The 13,174-nt window shown below is 40.0% G+C and overlaps 1 protein-coding gene across 3 annotated transcripts in view; it reads right to left on the bottom strand.

The window, feature by feature from the left end:
* GPR155 (G protein-coupled receptor 155) overlaps positions 1 to 711 on the bottom strand; it is a 47,675-nt gene extending 46,964 nt beyond the window's left edge. For all 3 annotated transcript variants that reach the window (XM_047084886.1, XM_047084885.1, XM_047084887.1), the window contains exon 1: positions 580 to 711. The gene's annotated coding sequence lies outside the window, so the exon portion shown is untranslated. The remainder of the gene's footprint in view (positions 1 to 579) is intronic.
* Positions 712 to 13,174: the final 12,463 nt, after the last annotated feature.

Raw genomic sequence — 13,174 nt, 5'->3', positions numbered from 1 at the left:
GTGGAGGGACCTTAACCAAACAGGCTGCCCAGAGACCAGCTGCCACCTAATAATGCCTGGGCAGACGGCACTGGAAACGGAAAGGCAGAATGGGGTCTGTGCCTGGGATAAAAAGTTGGTCCCTCAGCTTCCTCAGGACATGGGATTAACAACGTCATGGTAACTGACATGCTCCAAAAAGGGGTAAGGAAGAAAATTCGGTGTAGTGCTCTAGGTACCTGGGCAGGAGCTCCCAGAGCAGATACTGAGGCCACCCCTCGGGATAAAAGGAAGAGTCCGAGAATGACAGCGTGGACGTACGTGCAATGAGGTGCTCCTCAAACTGGGGTATGGCAGTTCTGTCTGTCACTGGAGGGGACAAGCTGTCCCTTCCCCTATGTTAAGTCTTCCTGGGTGGCTCCGGAGGTCCTAAAAGCGAACGCTGCGAGACAGGCGCCGACAGCTGACTGCAGGCAGCCAGGGTGCCAAGGGCGGGGCACTGCCCACCTGCCCAGACCCGAGGGGCGGGGATGGGGGCACCAAGGGTACGCAAGGCCGAGCCTGGGCCGGGCAGATTCGCGTCCCGGGGCCCCATCTCACCTGCTATGTCTGCAGCCCCTGGGCCACGAGAAGGGAGTCGATGCTCGTGGTGGGCCAACCAGGGAGGAAATCACCGTCATCTCCCACCCCAGCCCTCTCCACTGAGAGCTGCGGGCTGCTGGCGGCCGACTACAGCAGCTCTGTCACGTTCCGAGAAAGTGAGGTGCGGGTGTGCGGTGGCCAGGTCAGCTCCTCCCCGCGCCGGCCGCGCGGCCCCGCCTCGCCCCGCCCTTAGGCTCCGCCCCCGGCCTCAAGTCTAAGAGCTGCACCGCCCTGGGAACCTCCGAGCCTCCTGACCCCTCGACCCGCCTTCAAGCCCCGCCCCTCGCCACGAGCCTCAGAGCACACGTCCTCGGCCCCGCCTTAGGCTCCTCCCTCGCCGCGAGCCTCCGAGACGCTGGGTCTCTGGTCCCGCCCTCAGGCACCGCCTTCGGCCGCCGAGAGGTGGGGAAAACACTCGGCCCTTGGCTCCGCCCCCGCGCCGTCGGCTGCTAGCCGCGCAACTGCTAGACTCCGGCGGCGAGACTTCCGGTACCCGGCTCTCGCAAAATGGCGGCTGCGGTGGGCGCCTTTCCAATCTCGTTTTCGTCGTTTCCAATTCAGGTGTGGAAGCATCTCGTCCTACCGCCTAACTCCCAACTTCTTGTGGCCTGCTAATTCATGTGTTGGTTTGACTAGTCATTTGATAGCACAGAGTTTAAAATAGGACCTGGGTTAGAATCTTGCCTTTCCCCTTTCCCAAGGCAGTGCGACCTTGACCTTCCTAAATCAGAGCTTAAAATGTAGTTTTGGCACTGTGTTTAATTTAGATACAATAAGCAAGCGCCCAGTCCCTATTTGTGTTTTTGTTGTGTGGGAAAACTACATGCATATTCCCTTAGTGTAGTGAGAGGAAATTCCTTATATTGGTGGAAAACTTCCTGAGCTTGAAATGAAGTGGTCCCAAATATAGAGCTCCATTTTAAACCTGATGAAAACTTGTATTTGTATTAGTCTTTCAAAGTCAATATTGTATCAAATTTAAGATATTTATAATATTACATTCAATATCTCCACAGGCTCTACTTTGCATCTTTAAATTTTTTCAGTCTGGCAACTTCAGTGTCTTCCTATCATCTTGGTAGTTTTAGTGCAAAGATACAAAAATTTGTATGGCTCAACTTGAAAAATCACAGTAAGCTAAGGATTGGTTAAAAGTTCAGAAAACTAAGCAGGAAAAGTGAGTGGAAACTGAAATTATAGAAAAGTCATGCATTCTACTCCTGTTCTCACTTCACCTTTGTTCTCTACCTTCACTCTTAATGGCCTTATATTTTCCCTTTGAACCTAGCTACTTTTTTTTTTTTTTAATCTTCTGAATATACTATCTCAAGACTAAAAGGATTTCTGTTTAGCAAGTATGAAGATTCGTTCAACTAAATACATACTGAGTTTTGACTTTTAGGAGAATACATGAAGATATACCTGGAAAGGTAAGTTAAGGTCAACCTCTAGGAGGTTCCTTAGGTTGGTCTTAGAGTTTGGGCCTTATCCTCTGACCACAGTAAAACCATTAAATATGTTTTGACAGGAATGTGTCATAATGATCACATTGTTTTTGGATATGTAATCTGGAAGCTTTCCCAGGATTAGTTGAAAGACTGGAAGCAAGAAAAGCAAAAGACTTTGGGAAGAACCTAGACTCTAGGAAGTAAAGACATACGTACTCTGGAGTGATGATAGTGAAAAGAATGGAAATGGCCTGAGAGACATCACAAAAGGAGAAGTGAGGGGACTGGATTACTGATAAAACCAAAGAAGAGTAAAGAGATAATGAACCCAAGTACTTACTCCATTACAGTAAGGAACAGGAATTGAGCCAGGCAGCCTCTAATAGCCTTCCTAGTTCTAAAGTTCCTTTATTTTCTATTGTTCTACTATCTGAAGATGAAAGGAAAAATATTTCAAATGAGAGAAGCAGTTACAAGAAGAAAATAATGAATTTGATTTTAGGTCTAAAATCTAAAACCTTGATAAATTATCTAGTTCAGTCTCCTCTCTTGAAGGAGTTGTCATCATCCTCTCCATCGGAGGTCCTAGAGATTCAGCAGTTGGTCTAAGAACACCCAGCTAGTTGGTGCAAGGGATTGGGAATGTAAGTGCTCACTGTCCTGTAAACTAACTGCTCCTGAAGGTATCAACACATGTAAGTAGAGATTGCTGATAGACACCTAGAGAGAAAACAGAAGCTCAAGAGAGAAAAAGAATAGAGTAGGGGCCCCTGGGTGGCTCAGTCGGTTAAGCATCCGACTTCGGCTCAGGTCATGATCTCGTGGTCCGTGGGTTTGAGCCCCGTGTCGGGCTCTGTGCTGACAGCTCGGAGCCTGGAGCCTGTTTCGGATTCTGTGTCTCCCTCTCTCTCTGACCCTCCCCCGTCCATGCTGTCTCTCCCTGTCTCAAAAATAATAAATAAACGTTAAAAAAAAAAAAAAAGAATAGAACTAAACATGTAGTTTGGAGATACCTGTATGGAGTGGATGAGTTTTCTGAGAAGAGCAGCTTGTACAGGGAAATTCTAGGAATAGAATGTATACAGAGATGAAAGACTTCATTAAAAAATCATTCTTAGGTAATTACTGAATGCCAGGAGAAAACCATTCAATTTCACTTTCATATCTGCTAATCAGTCTGTAAGATGCTGACCTACATATACTATTAACTGAAAGAAGGGCAGAAAAGCTAAAAGTTATTCAAACTAATGGAGGGAAGCTGTAAATTAATCTTAATTCTTACTTACAAATAAACAGGACCTGTTCCTTCACACTCACTGATATGGTAGGAAAAGACACAATTCAGTAGGGAGAGAGGGAAAGGCTAGGACCTGAGGTCCCTGGGTGGAGAAAACATATTGGAACAATGCTGGGAGGATCTGACCACAGCAAAGCCCCTCAGGTGTAAGGTTCCTCTTAAGAATGTAACAGACATTACCTCTTCCCCCTCAGGTTTCCCTCAGGAATTTGACAAAGAGATCTGACTAAAAAAAAGAAGACCATAAAATGGATGATCCACAAGGAAAGGTGTGGCCATAGACCACCCCTCATACACTAGAAATGAGCCAATCAGGAAACAACCAGCACCTAGAGCTATCAAGCCAATAAGGGTAGAACCTTAGGAGGAACAAAAGGGAGGGTAAAGGGGGGGAGGGGGTGACCAGTACCTTATAGAACAAGGACCCTTGCCTGTAGTCACAGGCATTAACTTTCCAATGTCCCATCTGTAAAAAGAGCTTTCATACTATCCTTACTTGCTAATCTTGTACTTTAATAAACTTTGCCTGCTGCTCATTTCGTGTCCACCTCTTCATTCTTCGAAGCAGCAAGACAACAAACCCTAGGTATTGAGGTAAAAAAATCCTGCAACACCGATACCCTCATTTCCCCCAACTCTGGTGGATCAAGATTGACAGGAGGAATAAACCAAGTGGTTTGTATAATGACAAGGGTCATGTAAGATAGATGTTGAGGCAGTGTTATATAATGTAGATTCCTGGCAAATTTTGCTTTTTTCCGTAATGAAGTAGCTCTAATATTTTTTTCTGATTTTGAATGTAATAAATAATTATGAAATATTAATATAATAGAGAAAGGAAGGAAGAAACTAAAAATCACAACACGTACAGATAATTTCTGTATGCTTTCACATACATTTTATTATGTAAGTACCTTTTTTCTATGCATATGTAGATTAAGAAAATAGGATCATATGATTTTTTTATATGCATGGTTTTTAATAACCTTTTAAATTTAATAATGTATAATTAACATTTTTATCCATATATAGATCTATATAATTTTTTTACCTATCAAGTATTCCCTATTGAAATTTTGAGTATGATCTTCCTTGAAAAAGTGGCACTCTGGGCCATCCATAGAGTCTTATCAAAGATGTGCAAAGAGGAAGACATGTCTAATATGGTTTTTTTTTTAGTTTCTTTAAAACTCCATATCATCTTTCCATTTCTCTTTAGGGATACATATGATTCCAGAGAAGTGATCTTCACTTTGTCTTCAGAGGTGGTGTGACTAACCTAGGCTATCCAATCAGTACATTCCACCCCTTTGGACTCGGTGATTTAGTCAGGGTGGGCATTGGCTCTAAGGTAGTTTGATGAATGACTCTTAGGACTTTTGCTGAGAATGCTGTCTCTTGCTTGCTGGACAGGAGGAAATGCTGGTGGCCATCTTGGGACAATGAGAGGAGCTAGTCTTAGAATGATGCGGACACCAAGGAAGGCACAGCAGAGAAAAGGAAACAAAAGGTCCTTGATGACATACTGAGTTATAGAATCAAGCTTCACTTGAAGCCATGATTGCCTGAAGCCTGTGGACTTCTCATTCATGTGAGCCAATCAATTTTCTTTATTGTTTAAGCAAGTTTGAATTGGGTTTTCTGTTACCTACAATCAAATGTGTAGAAAAAAATTCTGGAAGAAAATGTTAACACTAAATATCTCTGAGTGGTGAAAATAGCCATGATTTTTTTTTTCTGTGTAGAATAGTTCCCAAAATTTCTACCAAAAAAAAAAAAAAAAACACATTAATTTTATTAAGGAAAAGCATGGAATAAGTCATAAAGTGTGTATTTTGGCTATGTGGAAATGGTGAACAGTACCTAATAGTAAATATTTTTCTAAAACAAATTTAAAAGCCACTACTGTATATTAAACTAGGTATACAAAATCCACACATAAAATAGAATAAGAACATTGATACCGTGCAATATATGAATTTATATAAGGCTAAGGCTTAATCTTTATAAGGTTAATCTTTGTATCCTTAGATGTTCCATAAATGGTTTTTGAATGATTGACTAACCCAAATGGCCTACCAGCTATCAGAATGTTAAAATGTTCTTTTATTCAATGGGAACTATTTGATATAAGCAACTGTCATATAGCTTTTTTATAATAGCTGGATTTCTTATTTTTTCCAGCTTTTCCTTTGGCCCAGGTTTATAGCCGTATTTAAATATTCTCCCAAATTGTGGGAGTTTTTTGGTTACTTTAAATGCTATAATTAAATAATTTAATTTCTGGACTACCAAGCTAAAACCCTTAAAAGTACCTTTTAATATGCACATATAAAAAAAATACACATACATATATTATGTATGTGTGTTTGTGTTTTCACAATTACATAATAACTACCCCCCTTTCAATCTGCTAGTAAAATATTCATACAGAGCTACCAGGTTGGTGAACACGTGGAGGTGCTGGGAGAGTGGCTTTCCCAGAAAGGGCATGGAGCTTGGCACCCAGTCCCACATACCTTGTCTTATGCCTCTCTTCCAATTTGGATGTTCATCTGTATCCCCCTTTATCATATCCTTTTGTAATGAACTGGTAAATGTAAAAAAACATATATATTATATATATATATGTATATATATATATATATATGTATATATATATACATATATATATATATATATTTTTTTTTTTTTTAAACCAGTGAGGGAAGTGGAATGTAAACCTCTCACCTTGTTATTGGTCTTATTTACCTCGGGTAAGGCTCAGATGTGGTTAAATAGAGCCTTTTTCTGGGCAAGCATTTAAAAAGTTAAGCAGGAAAAGGATAAAACCAGAGTTACTAAGTTATAAAACTGAAAGCTAAACTACTTAGGTAAGATAGGGTGCAGAAATCATACAATAAAAGCATGATGGCTTTGGAGGTCCATCCAACAAGAAGGACTTAGCTTCTTGATACTTGTGGTTTTGTTTCAACCACTGTTTTGTTGTTGTTGTTAAGGGGTTAGAGATCAGAAACAGAAAAATGAAAAACAAAAAAATTACACCTGTTTTTATTACTAGTTTGCTCATTTAAAAATGTTCTCATAGACAACATTTATTTTATAAACTATTATTAAAGAAAGACTCATAAGTGTGTAGAGAATTTTGTAATCTAAGTAATCTCTAAGATGAAAACCTGTAACTCTAAGCAACTTTGTAAAATATAAAGAGGAAGTGGAGAAAACTTCAGATTTAACTTTGATTTTGGAGTAAGAAGATCTTTGATGCTCGTTAATAAATAGGTAGAACCTTTACTTGACACATCCCCAAAGGCAAGGGAATTAAAAGCAAAAAATGAACTACTGGGACCTTATGAAGATAAAAAGCTTCTGCACAGCAAAGGAAACAACCAACAAGACTAAAAGGCAACCAACGGAATGGGAAAAGATATTTGCAAATGACATAACGGACAAAGGGCTAGTATCCAAAATCTATAAAGAGCTCACCAAACTCCACACCCGAAAAACAAATAATCCAGTGAAGAAATGGGCACAAAACATGAATAGACACTTCCCTAAAGAAGACATCCAGATGGCCAACAGGCACATGAAAAGATGCTCAACATCGCTCCTCATCAGGGAAATACAAATCAAAACCACACTCAGATATCATCTCACGCCAGTCAGAGTGGCCAAAATGAACAAATCAGGAGACTATAGATGCTGGCGAGGATGTGGAGAAACGGGAACCCTCTTGCACTGTTGGTGGGAATGCAAATTGGTGCAGCCACTCTGGAAAACAGTTTGGAGGTTCCTGAAAAAATTAAAAATAGACCTACCCTATGACCCAGCAATAGCACTGCTAGGAATTTACCCAAGGGATACAGGAGTGCTGATGCATAGGGGCACTTGTACCCCAATGTTTATAGCAGCACTCTCAACAATAGCCAAATTATGGAAAGAGCCTAAATGTCCATCAACTGATGAATGGATAAAGAAATTGTGGCTTATATACACAATGGAGTACTACGTGGCAATGAGAAGGAATGAAATATGGCCTTTTGTAGCAACATGGATGGATCTGGAGAGTGTGATGCTAAGTGAAATAAGCCATACAGAGAAAGACAGATACCATATGGTTTCACTTTTATGTGGATCCTGAGAAACTTAACAGAAACCCATGGGGGAGGGGAAGGAAAAAAGAGGTTAGAGTGGAAGAGAGCCAAAGCATAAGAGACTCTTAAAAACAGAACAAACTGAGGGTTGATGGGGGGTGGGAGGGAGGGGTGGGTGGGTGATGGGTATTGAGGAGGGCACCTTTTGGGATGAGCACTGGGTGTTGTATGGAAACCAATTTGACAATAAACTTCATATATTAAAAAACAAACAAACAAAAATAAATGGGTAGAACTTTTGAGTAAATAACGAGCTCAAAAGAAATCTAACACCTCCTCAGCACAACAATTAAGCACAAACGTCAGAAACATTCTCCCAGTAGAGTATGTATTTTAAGGAGTTCTTGTCCTCTTCCTTCTTTTGATGGACAGGTTCTCTATCTGTGTTGATTTCCATAGTATCCTCAGTGCCTGGAACGGTGCTTGGCACATAGCAGACCCTTGATAAATATCTGTTGACCTCCTAACTATTGGAATGCCAGCTGAACAAGTTTGTAAAGTTTCTGTTTTTAGAGAATCACTTCAAAGGGAAACACCTGCTCTTATTCTGCTTCTTTCAACTGTCAACCAACATAACTGACAGAGAACAAGTATCAGAACTCAAGTCTCTGTGATCATTTTTGTGACTGACAATGGCTGAAACACAATAAATCATGGGAGTATCATCTTTTGCTTGTGACATAGCCTAATTATGACAGTGTCCCAATAGTGAATTCTACACATATTTAAATATCCCCAGAATTCAAAAATTCATTTAGGAACCTAGTCAGAAAGAGGCCTGGGCACTAGATTTGGAGATGGTTGTTCTTGGAGGATAAAGTTGATAAGCGTAAGCTTCTCAGTGCAGTGTTAAGTGCGCTGCAATCTAGGCTTTTATATCTAATAGCATGATTAACTATATCCTCAAGTCTGGCTTATTAGTTTTAATGGCCTAACTCAAATGCCCTTACAGGGGTTTATTCTCACATATTTTGGAGACAAGATGTTTATAATAATGTTAAAATTTGATAAAATTCCCACAAGGTTCTTAGAAATTTCATTTCATATGTTGCCTCAGTAGCTGGTCAAGGACTTTTTTTTTTTTTTAATATAATGGTCTTCATCAAACCAAGAACTAGTATTAAGAGTTTAAGCCCAATATTTGCCATAGTGAATAGAATTGTTTATTTTATTTTATTTCATTTCATTTTACCTATTTATGTATGTATGTATTTTATTTTTGTGATATACCACTTGAATTTTTTTTTTCAAATTTTTATTTAAATTCTAGTTAGTTAACATATAGTGTAATATTGGTTTCAGGAGTACAATTTAGTGATTCATTACTTACATGTAACACCCAGTGCTCATCATAACAAGTGCCCTCCTTAATGCCTATCACCCATTTAACCCATCTCCCCAACCACTTCCCCTCCAGCAACCCTCAGTTCATTTCTCTATAAGTGAGGACTCTGTTATTGTTTGCTTCCCTCTCTTTATTTTCCCTTCCCCTATGTTCATCTGTTTTGTTTCCTAAATTCCACATGTGAGTGAAATCATATGGTCTTTTTCTTTCTCTGACTGACTTGTGTTGCTTGGCATAATACACTCTAGCTCCATCCACACAGTTGCAACTGGCAAGCTTTCTTTTGATTGCTGAGTAATGTTCCATTGTATATACATCACATCTTCTTTATCCGTGGAATTGTTTGTTTTAGAGGCAAAAGAAGATTATCCCTGAGGGCAATTGAAACAGTTTTTAGGAATCTTCAAACTACAAGCAGTGGTCCCAGTGAAGAAGCATGTTTGAATATCTCTTTCAACCACTGTAATTTTGCTCATCTAACCACGTGTGTCAAAAATTACAGTATGAAGGAAATGGCCAGTTTTCTTATTTGTCCTAAATTCCTGTGCTAACTTCAGAAGGTGGTGAGCATGAAGGGAAGGTGACCTTTGTTACAGGGAGTTTAGCCTGTGTTAGGAGGTTGGAGAAGAAAAAGCCTTCATGGGAGTAGCTAGACATTTCAAAAAATTGCACTGCATTAGTAGAGGTAATTACAAAGTAACTCAAGTAAGAGAAATTTGTCTCCTTCCCTGGCTCCTAGAAAGGGAAATAGGGAACTTTTGTATCAGTCCCACTGAGATTAAGCAACCAACAGGGAAGCTGTTGGTAAGGAGACAACTGGTGCAGAGATGGTGCTATTGGTAATATTCTACAGAAGGATAAAGGGAGGAGGGATAGGATTTGGACACTTCCTGCAATCTGATGAGAGCTTTCTATTGTTTCCTCTTTTAGGTCTCAATCTTGTGTTTTCAACACTGTGTCATTTTTCTCTTTCTCAGCATTTTCTCATGTGTTCAGTCTTCTCATTTCATTATGCTAAGCCAGAGAGCTGGTGCTAACAGGCTATCTGCTTGCTGTATACATTATTTGTTAATACGATTTGCATGTTAGTATGGGTTACTGATCAAGGACATGGGAGAGTCAAATGATCAAATAAATGGAAGAACACAAGGGTGGGGATCGGTCATAAGGATTGAGGTACAGAGTGTAAAAAAGCAGAATGTTTAATCATAGTCAGTAGTCCAAAGATCTATAGGAATAGTTCTCAACCAGGGCTTCACACCAGAACCACTTGGGGAATATGCATTTTAAAGATACAGATGCCAGGGCCCCAGCCAGACTTACTAAGTCAACATCACTGGGATCAGGTCCAAGATGTGAATTTTTTTTCTAGATTCTGTAGATGATTCTAATGCAAACTACTGTCCAAGAGCTACTCATTTAGGGAATAAACTAGAAGTTATATATCTGTTTCAAGGACAGGCAAGAATATTTGTCTTAGAGGAGAGCAGAAAAAAATTTCTGGAGTCTCAGTGCTCTGTGGCGAGACATATGTTCTCATGATGTAGAAAAGGAGACACTGAATCTGACAGCTTCCTTCAGAAATCCATTTCAATAGCCAAATTCCTATCAGGACGTTGTTCCTCATGTGAAAACCGTTTGTTTGTTTGTCCTTTGTAGAGAAAAGCAAAACAAAACAAAACTGATCACTGTCTTTGTGTCTTGTGTATATACACCATTTCTTCACTATAGTGCCATTATCAAATCCCAGTCAGAAAGCTGTGGGTGAAACTAGATGAAGTAATTTTATGACACACTCAATAACTAAGCCAGTACATTTACTGTATTGTGGATTAGGTAGTAACCCCAGTGCGGTCACTTCACTGTCTCTTAAAACTTCAGTTTTTGAGAAATAACCATAATTCCTCTTATCTTTCTTCAGAGATATTATTTTCTAAAATACGGCTCTTTACTAATCTTTTCCTTCATAGTTTACACATTTGGTGTCTTATTTAAAAAATCCTCCCCTCGAGGGAGGCAAACCATAAGAGACTCTTAAATACAGAGAACAAACTGAGGATTGATGGAGGGGAACGGGGGAGAGGGGGAAATGGGTGATGGGCATTGAGGAGAGCACTTGTTGGGATAAGCACTAGGTGTTGTATGTAAGCGATGAATCACGGGAATCTACCCCCCAAAACCAAGAGCACACTGTATACACTGTATGTTAGCCAACTTGACAATAAATTATATTAAAAAAACAAACAAACAAATAAATAAAAAATCCTCCCCTCAGGGCGCCTAGATGTCTCAGTTGGTTAAGAGGCCAACTTCGGCTCTGGTCATGATCTTGCCATCCATGAGTTTGAGCCCCACGTTGGGCTCTGTGCTGACAGCTCAGAGCCTGGAGCCTACTTCAGATTCTGTGTCTCCCTCTCTCTCTGCCCCTCCCCCACTCATGCTCTTTCTCTGTCTCAGAAATAAACATTAAAAAAAATAAAAAAAATAAAATTGTTATTCTCCGTACTATTTTTCAGATTCATATATATTATTAAAGCCCCTCTCTAGATTCAAAGTGTGGAAAATTCCTGTGCAATACAGAGTACTTCCGTAGCTCCTGCTATAGAGCCTAGATCAGAAAACCCTCAATGGAGAGTAAAATGAAATAGGAATGTACAAAGAGATAAAAATCTATTAGATAGCAGAGCAGTATCAGCTAATGGAGATATAAATTACCTTACAGTCAATGTATATTTCCCTTAGCAATACCAAAGAGGTAAGGCCTTAGCCTTGAGAAGAGTGAGCAAATGCAGGATGTGTGAACTAACGGCTGCTAATCATCCTGTAGATATGCTTATCACATGTTTGTTGGCTGTCTAGCAGGGATATACTTATCTGTTTGTCAAATGTCTAGCAGGGATACACTTATCATCTGTTCATCAAATGTCTGGCGGGGCCTTTAGGATACCCTTGAGCAAAAGTCACTTTACAGCTCTGTTAAAAACCCAACCACCTAGAGGAAAGTAAAATTTTGATTAAATTCCTAGGAGGTGTTCCACATCTGAACCCTGCTCTGACCTCCCATGCCCACCTACTTCCTCAGGTCCTTGGCTTCACTTTAGCACTGGTTGTTGGAATTTGGGCTCCAATTCCTGAAGTACTTTATGAACATCTATTATCTACTGTCTTTTGCCTGCCTCCAGGATTGCATCAGACACCTGGTTCTGCCCACCTGTGATTGATTTGGCTCACTTGTACACTCTGCCCTGTCTAATCAAAATCATAGGGCCTCCATATAGGATCCTTAATATCATTTCAAGCTGATGAGAATAAGCTTCCAACCATAACCTTCCAGCTGTTACCTGTTGGAGACTATTACTTGCACTCGCAAATCCAGACCTTTTGGATACTGTCCATATACTCAGATGGTCTAATTGACTATCATCCCAGCAAACAAGGCATTTCTATTGATATAAAATACAGTTGAACCTTAACACGGATTTGAACTATGCGGGTCCACTGATAATGCATTTTTTTTTGATAAATACAATATAGTACTGTAAATGTATTTTATGATCTTTTCTCTTTTCTCGTCTTTTGTTTTCTTTTCTTTTCTCTTCTTTCTCTTCTCTTCTCTTCTCTTCTCTTCTCTTCTCTTCTCTTCTCTTCTCTTCTCTTCTCTTCTTTTCTTTTCTTTTCTATAGAGAGAGACAGAACATGCAAGCTGGGGAGAGGGGCAGAGAGGGAGAGTGAGAATCTTAAGCAGGCTCAATTCTCCGCATGGAGCCCAGTGCAGGGCTGGATCCCACAACCCTGGGATTGTGACCTGAGCTGAAATCAAGAGTCAGTCACTCAACCAACTGAACCATCCAGGTGTCCCTAAAACAAACTATTTTATTTAGAGAGATTGTTTCTGTTTGTATTACTAGTCATTTTTTGTGCCCATAGGGGCCAACCAATTACAGACCTTTCTTCTGTAGTCACATGCCCCTTCTGACCCCAGTTTGGGAAGGTTCTTCACTCTTCAGGACTCATCTGATTAGATTTGGTCCACCTGGGTAATATCTTCTCATCTCAAGGTCCTTCACTTAATCACACATAGCTTTGTGTACTTTTTTCCAAGTCCTTTTTGTCATGTAAAGTAACATGTTCACAGGTTCTGGGAATAGAATATGGATATTTTAGGAAGGTCATTATTCAGTCTATCATACATTTTTTTTTTCCATAGGAACACTGACAAACCAGACTATTCACAAACTGAATAAATGCCATTCTGTAATAGCATAATTACCCGTAATATATGTCTTCCCAACTAGATTATAAACCCCTA

This window comes from Lynx rufus, unplaced genomic scaffold (genome assembly GCF_022079265.1).
Source record: "Lynx rufus isolate CCGP_SWC_20201006 ecotype Redwood Valley unplaced genomic scaffold, mLynRuf1.p SCAF_2, whole genome shotgun sequence".
NCBI classification, from domain to species: domain Eukaryota; kingdom Metazoa; phylum Chordata; class Mammalia; order Carnivora; family Felidae; genus Lynx; species Lynx rufus.
Note: the sequence above shows the minus strand (reverse complement) of the source record. Positions and strands in the feature narration are given on the sequence as shown.